Source organism: Sorex fumeus, unplaced genomic scaffold (assembly GCF_029834395.1).
Source record: "Sorex fumeus unplaced genomic scaffold, SorFum_2.1 ptg000061l, whole genome shotgun sequence".
NCBI lineage: Eukaryota > Metazoa > Chordata > Mammalia > Eulipotyphla > Soricidae > Sorex > Sorex fumeus.
This window is the reverse complement of record NW_026606118.1, coordinates 4,559,305-4,565,304: the sequence shown is the minus strand read 5'-3', so window position 1 is coordinate 4,565,304 and position 6,000 is coordinate 4,559,305.

Below are 6,000 nucleotides of genomic sequence, written 5' to 3'. Positions count from 1 at the left end.
GGGCGTTTGCCTTGCATGCGGCCGACCCGGGTTTGATTCCCAGCATCCCATATGGTCCCCTGAGCACTGCCAGGGGTAATTCCTGAGTGCAGAGCCAGGAGTAACCCCTGTGCATCGCCGGGTGTGACCCAAAAAGCCAAAAAAAAGTCATAATTAATTTCTTATAAGTGTATGGGCATGGAGAGTATCATGCTAAGTGAAACGAGTCAGAAGGAGAGGAATGGACATAGAAGGACTGCACCCATTTGTGGAATATAAAATAACTTAATATGAGACTGACACCCAAGGACATAGAGACAGGGCCAGGAATATTGCCCCATAGTTGGAAGCCTGTCTCATGAGCTGGGAGAGAAGGCAGCTGGAATAGAAGAGGGATCGCTAAGACAATGATGGTTGGAAGGATAGTTCCGGATGGGAGATGTGTGCTGAAAGTAGATAAAGGACCAAATGTGGCCAAATCTGTATTGCAAGCCATAATGCCCAAAAGTAGAGAGAGAGTATGGGGAAATTTTCTGCCATGGAGGCAGGAGGAGGGTTGGAAATGGGAGGGGGTGTATACTGGGGACATTGGTGGTAGAAAATGTGCACTGCTGGAGGGATGGGTGTGTGATCATTGTCTGACTGAAACTCAAACATGAAAGCTTTGTAATCTATCATCTGTCACTGTCACTGTCACTGTCCTCCCATTGTTCATCAATTTGCTCGAGTTGGCCCAGTAACGTCTCCATCATGAGAATTGTTGTTACTGTGTTTGGCATATCGAATATGTCACAGGTACCTTGCCAGGTTTTGCCATGCGGGTGAGATAGTCTCGGTAGCTTGCCAGGCTCTCCGAGAGGGCCGGAGGAATCAAACTCAAGTAGCCCGGGTCGGCCGTGTGCAAGGCAAACACCGCCCTACCCGCTGTGCTATTGCCCCAGCAATCTATCTCACAGTGATTCAAAACAAAGGTCATAATTAAATTGCTAATATGAAATCAAGGATCGGGACAAAAAGAAAAAGTGATGATTGTCATTAATAAAAGGCTAAAAGTGACTTTTGTGGGGGTTGGAGCAATAGCACAGCGGGTAGGGCATTTGCCTTGCACGCAGCCAACCCGGGTTCGATTCCCAGCATCCCATATGGTCCCCTCCACAACGCCAGGGGTAATTCCTGAGTGCAGAGCCAGAAGTAACCCTTGTGCATCACCAGATGTAACCCAAAAAGCCAAAAAAAGTGACTTTTTAAAAAAATTTTTATTAGTGAGACACCGTGAGGTACAGTTGTAGACTTACAAATTTTTGTGCTTGGGTTTCAGTTATACAATGATCAAGTACCCATCCCTCCACCAGTGCCCATTCTCCACCACCACTGATCCCAGTATTCCTCTCACCCCCCTCCCACCCTGCCTCTGTGGCAGGGCATTGCCAAAAAAGAGTGACTTTTGAGGGGCCTGAGCAATAATACAGCAGGTAGGACATTTGCCTTGCATATGGCCAACCAGGGTTCAATCCCCAGCACTGCATATGGTCCTCCATATGCAACACCAGGAGTGATTCCTGAGCAACAAGCCAGAAGTAAGCCCTGAGAACTGTGGAATATGCCCATCCCCCCAAAAAAAATAGTGACATTTGGGCAGGTGGAGATTGACCCTCACTTGGTGGTGCTCAGGGCTCACTTCTGTTTTTGTTCTCATTCCTGGTGAGCTCAGGGAGGCAGTAAGTGGTGCCAGGATAGAACTAAGTGATTTAAGTGATTAGGATAGAACTAAGGCGGATCACGTGCAAGGCAAGTGCCCTACCCTCTGTGCTATCTCTGCAGCCCGTTAAAGTGAACTTTCCCCCCACATGGTCCGGCTGCATTTTCACTGTGACCTCCAAGAATGTTTCAACTCCTGGAATGGAGAGGCAGGAAGGGACTCAGCCCTGAACTTTTGTGTTTTATGGTACTAACAAAAACCTGCAGTCCAGGGCCTGGAGAGATGCCCAGTCAACCTGCACACCTGCTGTGCACGCAGGAAGCCCAGTTATGATCCCTGGTCTCCCGAGCACAAAGCTGGGAGTAGCCTCTGAGCACTACCAGGTGTGTCCCTCCCCAAATAAATGAACTGAAAATCAACAGCAGCTTGATTGTATCCATGAAGGCATGCAGGCCTTCTGACAGACTCAGAGCAAGTGACGGGGACACGGTCAAATGTCGTAGATTATCACCTTGTTTGTGGGCCTCCAAGCAGTCTGGATGGGGCTCCAGGGCCACACCTGGCAGTGCTCAGAGGACCAACTCAGGGCCAGCACATGCAAAGCGTGTGCTCCCTACTTTGCACGGTGCCTCTAGCCCCTGTGTCATCTCTGAGGTCACACGACATCTCAAGAGAAGCGACTTGTCCCATCTCTTGTGTGTACAGTCAGTGACATGTGCTCATAGCCAAAGGCTGGGCCTTGAACACTCTGTTCTCCCCGTTAGCCTGATCCAGTTCCACCACTGAGCTGACATACCCTCTTCCTCCCCCTTGCACCCCCATAAAATGGAACTCAACCCTGTCTCACCAGCAGGCAGCCACCTGCAGGAAGAGCGAGGAGAGCCCACTCAGGGGGGCCTTCCCTGTGTGGCATCATCTGCCCCCGATCACAGAGTCAGCCAACATCAGGTAATAGTGCCACGGGCCAGCCACGCTGGACACTAGTGCCACGGGCCAGCCTCCAGTGGGGCTGTATCTCCCAGGTGGGTTTAGCTCAGCCCCAGTTTCCTGGTTTCCACACACACAGGAATCTTTGTACAAAGGACACGGCCAGTAGAGATTCACCCCCATGGGAAGTCCTGGCCCTGTGCAGCCAGGCTCGTGGCCCCCCAACCCCTTCCAGGCAAAGGTTCCTGGGATTGGTCTATGGCAGGGAGAGAGATGCCCGCCTGGATGAGGCTGAGCCCAGTGCCACTCCCGGCTCCTCCTTGTGCCCCAAAGCACTGCAGAGTTCAGCACTGTGGGTGGCCCTGGAGACGCCCCAACACTGCTGAGTTGGCCCCACTGCTCCCCGGCATTGCAGCCTCAGGCCCCGTGCACGGAGCCCTTGGCCTGGCTGGCTGCGTACACTCTCGAGTGGCCCCGGCCCCCGAAGCACTGCTTGGAAGCCCCCCAAAAAAGGAAAACAGAAACCTCAGACCTGGCTAAGCCGAGCACTTTCTCTGCCCCTTCGCAGATGCTCCAGTATTCGCGACCCTCCTACCCAGCCTCGCAGGGCACGGGAGGCAGCCCGGTCTGTAGGATGTTGGCGAGTGTGGTCGGCCCAGGGCCCCAGGGATCCGCGTCTCCACAACAGTCTTGTCGGCCTCAACACTGGCGCGTGGCTGGGTGAGCCGAGTCAGCAGGAAGAACGCTGTGGAGAGGGCCAGCTGGAACTGCGGGACTTGCACACAAGACGCCCTAAGTCTGATCCCAGAGACCACCCCCGCCCCCAGCCCTCAGCGCGGGGATTCTGCAGCGCCTTGTACCCAGACACACATGGCCCAACTGAGAGATCAGGGCCTGGCCCGGACCCCCTGAGCTCTCCTTGGAAGGCCCAAAGAGAAGTAAAATAGGGGCTGGAGAGATCAGACAGCAGGGAGGACACTTGTCTTATATGCAGCAGACCAAGGTTCAATCCCCAGCACCCCTCATGGTCCCCTGAGCCCCACCAGGAGTGAACTCTGGGCACAGAGCCAGGAGTAAGTCCTAAGCATTGCCAGGCATGGCACAGAAAACAAAGCAAAAAAAGAAAAAGAAAAAAGAAAGAGATGTGAAGAAAGGAAGAAAGAAAGAGAGAAAGAAAGAAAAAAAGAAAGAAAAAAAGAAAGGAAAAAAGAAGGAAAGAAAGAAGAAGAAAGAAAGTAAGAAAGAAAGAAAGAAAGAGAAAGAAAGAAAGGAAAAAAGAAGGAAAGAAAGAAAGAAGAAAGGAAAGAGAAAAAAGAAAGAAAAAGAAAGAAAGAAAAAAGAGAGAAAGGAAAAAAGAAGGAAAGAAAGAAAGAAGGAGAAAGGAAAGAGAAAAAAGAAAGAAAAAGAAAGGAAGGAAGGAAGAAAGAAAGAAAGAAAGAAAGAAAGAAAGAAAGAAGAAAATAATAGTAAAAGGGACCTGCGAGGCAGGACAGTGGATAGGGCACTTGCCTTGCATTTGCAAACCCTAATCCAACCTCTAACACCCCGTGTAGTTCCCAGAACACTGCCAGGATTGGCTCTCAGGAGTGATCCCTGAGCACAGAGCCAGGAGTAACCCCTGAGCTCTGCTGGGTATGGCCCCCAAACCAAAGTAATAATGATGATGATGATGACAGTGATAATAATAATATTAATAATAATAATTAAGTGAACAGAGTTGGGAGAAGGGTCCAAGGACTGGCGCACATGCTTTGCTTGTGGGGGTTCCATCCCAGCCCCACAGAGACCCCATATCCCAGCACTGCCAGCTATGGCCCCCAAACCAAAAAAGATTAATAAGTGAAAAGTAAAAGTAAAGGCCCTCCCGTTGATCATCGATTTGCTCGAGCGGGCCCAGTAACGTCTCCATTGGAGACTTTGTTGTTACTGTGTCTGGCATATCGAATACTCTCGGTAGCTTGCCGGGCTCTCCGAGAGGGGCGGAGGAATCGAACTCGGGTCGGCCATGTTGGCTGCTTGTAAGGCGAACGCCCTACCACTGTGCTATCGCTCCAGCCCTAATAAGTGAAAGAAAAGAAAAATAAAATTAGAGACCAGAGCGATAGTACCTTGGGTAGGGTGTTTGCCTTACAAACAGCTGACCCACATTCAAGCCCCAGCATCCCAGGTGGTCCCCCAAGCACCTATCCACTGTCCTGCCTCGCAGATCCCTTTTACTATTATTTTCTTCTTTCTTTCTTTCAAAATAATCAAATTATTTTGATTCCTGAATGCAGAGAAGACAGGAGTAAGCCCTGAGCATCACAGGGTACGGCCCCCAAACCAAACAAATAAATTAGCAGGAAGGCAAATAACTTCTGAAGGAGAATGAAGAAGCCCTTGGGCCAGAGAGAGCACTGTGGAAGAGCACTGCAGCCACGGGTCGGACTCCTGCACCAGCTCTCGTAGGAGCACCAGCCCCGCAGTACTGCCACCTGGGTCCCCAAGAGAGGGTGTGATCGCCAGAGAGCCACAAGCAAGCCCGTGCACCCTTGTCGCTGCAACAACCAAAAAGAAAAAGGGAGAGAAACAGGAAATCATTATTTTTTGAGAGTGTCTGGGCCGGAGAGACCTCAGCGGGTTGAGCACAGGTCTTGCGGCAGGAGGTCCGAATACTGTCCCCAACACCCCTGGGCCCGGGCAAGCCTAGAGCATGCCCTGAGCATCGGGCTGAGTGACCCTGAGCACTATTATGTGTGACACCCCCCCCCCCCCCCGCCTCCGCCACCCGAGAAGAAGCTCTTAGACTCTGTCACAAAGAACGGTCGGTGACAACTGATAAATGAGAGCAAAGTTAGGCTGAAAGAGGAGAATGATCTGGGAAAGAATGCGTGTGCCCGCAAAAGAAAAGGAAAAAAAATGTAGACCCCCGTCACCAGCCACTTCCTGAGCCAAGTGTGGGGCACAACAGGATCACTGCAGGCATCGTTTGAGCAGCTGGGGGCTGGCGGGTTCCGGGGAAGACGGGGCAGCAGTGCACCCAGTTTTCACTGGAGGGAGGCCAAGAGGTAACAGGCCCCACAAAAATAAAACTCAAAAAGCAGCTTTCAGTTTTGGAAGACCTTTGTGCCAACTTCTAGCTACTGGTTCTGCTTCATCCTCACGGAGAGCTTACCAAGTTCACAAAGAAACGGAGATTCAGAGAGATTAAGTCATTGTCCTCAAATCTCTGAACCGGAGGTAATGGCACAGGATTTGAACCTAAGTCTGGAGATCAGCCTAGAGGGGACACAAGAAACGGGTGAAGGGTCCTGCTGGGGACTCGGGCTGGGGGTGCAGTAATTTTCTATATCAATGCCATACACGTTAATCCTATTGTAACCATGTGACCCAAATCAGCTGCTGCTGCTGCTTCT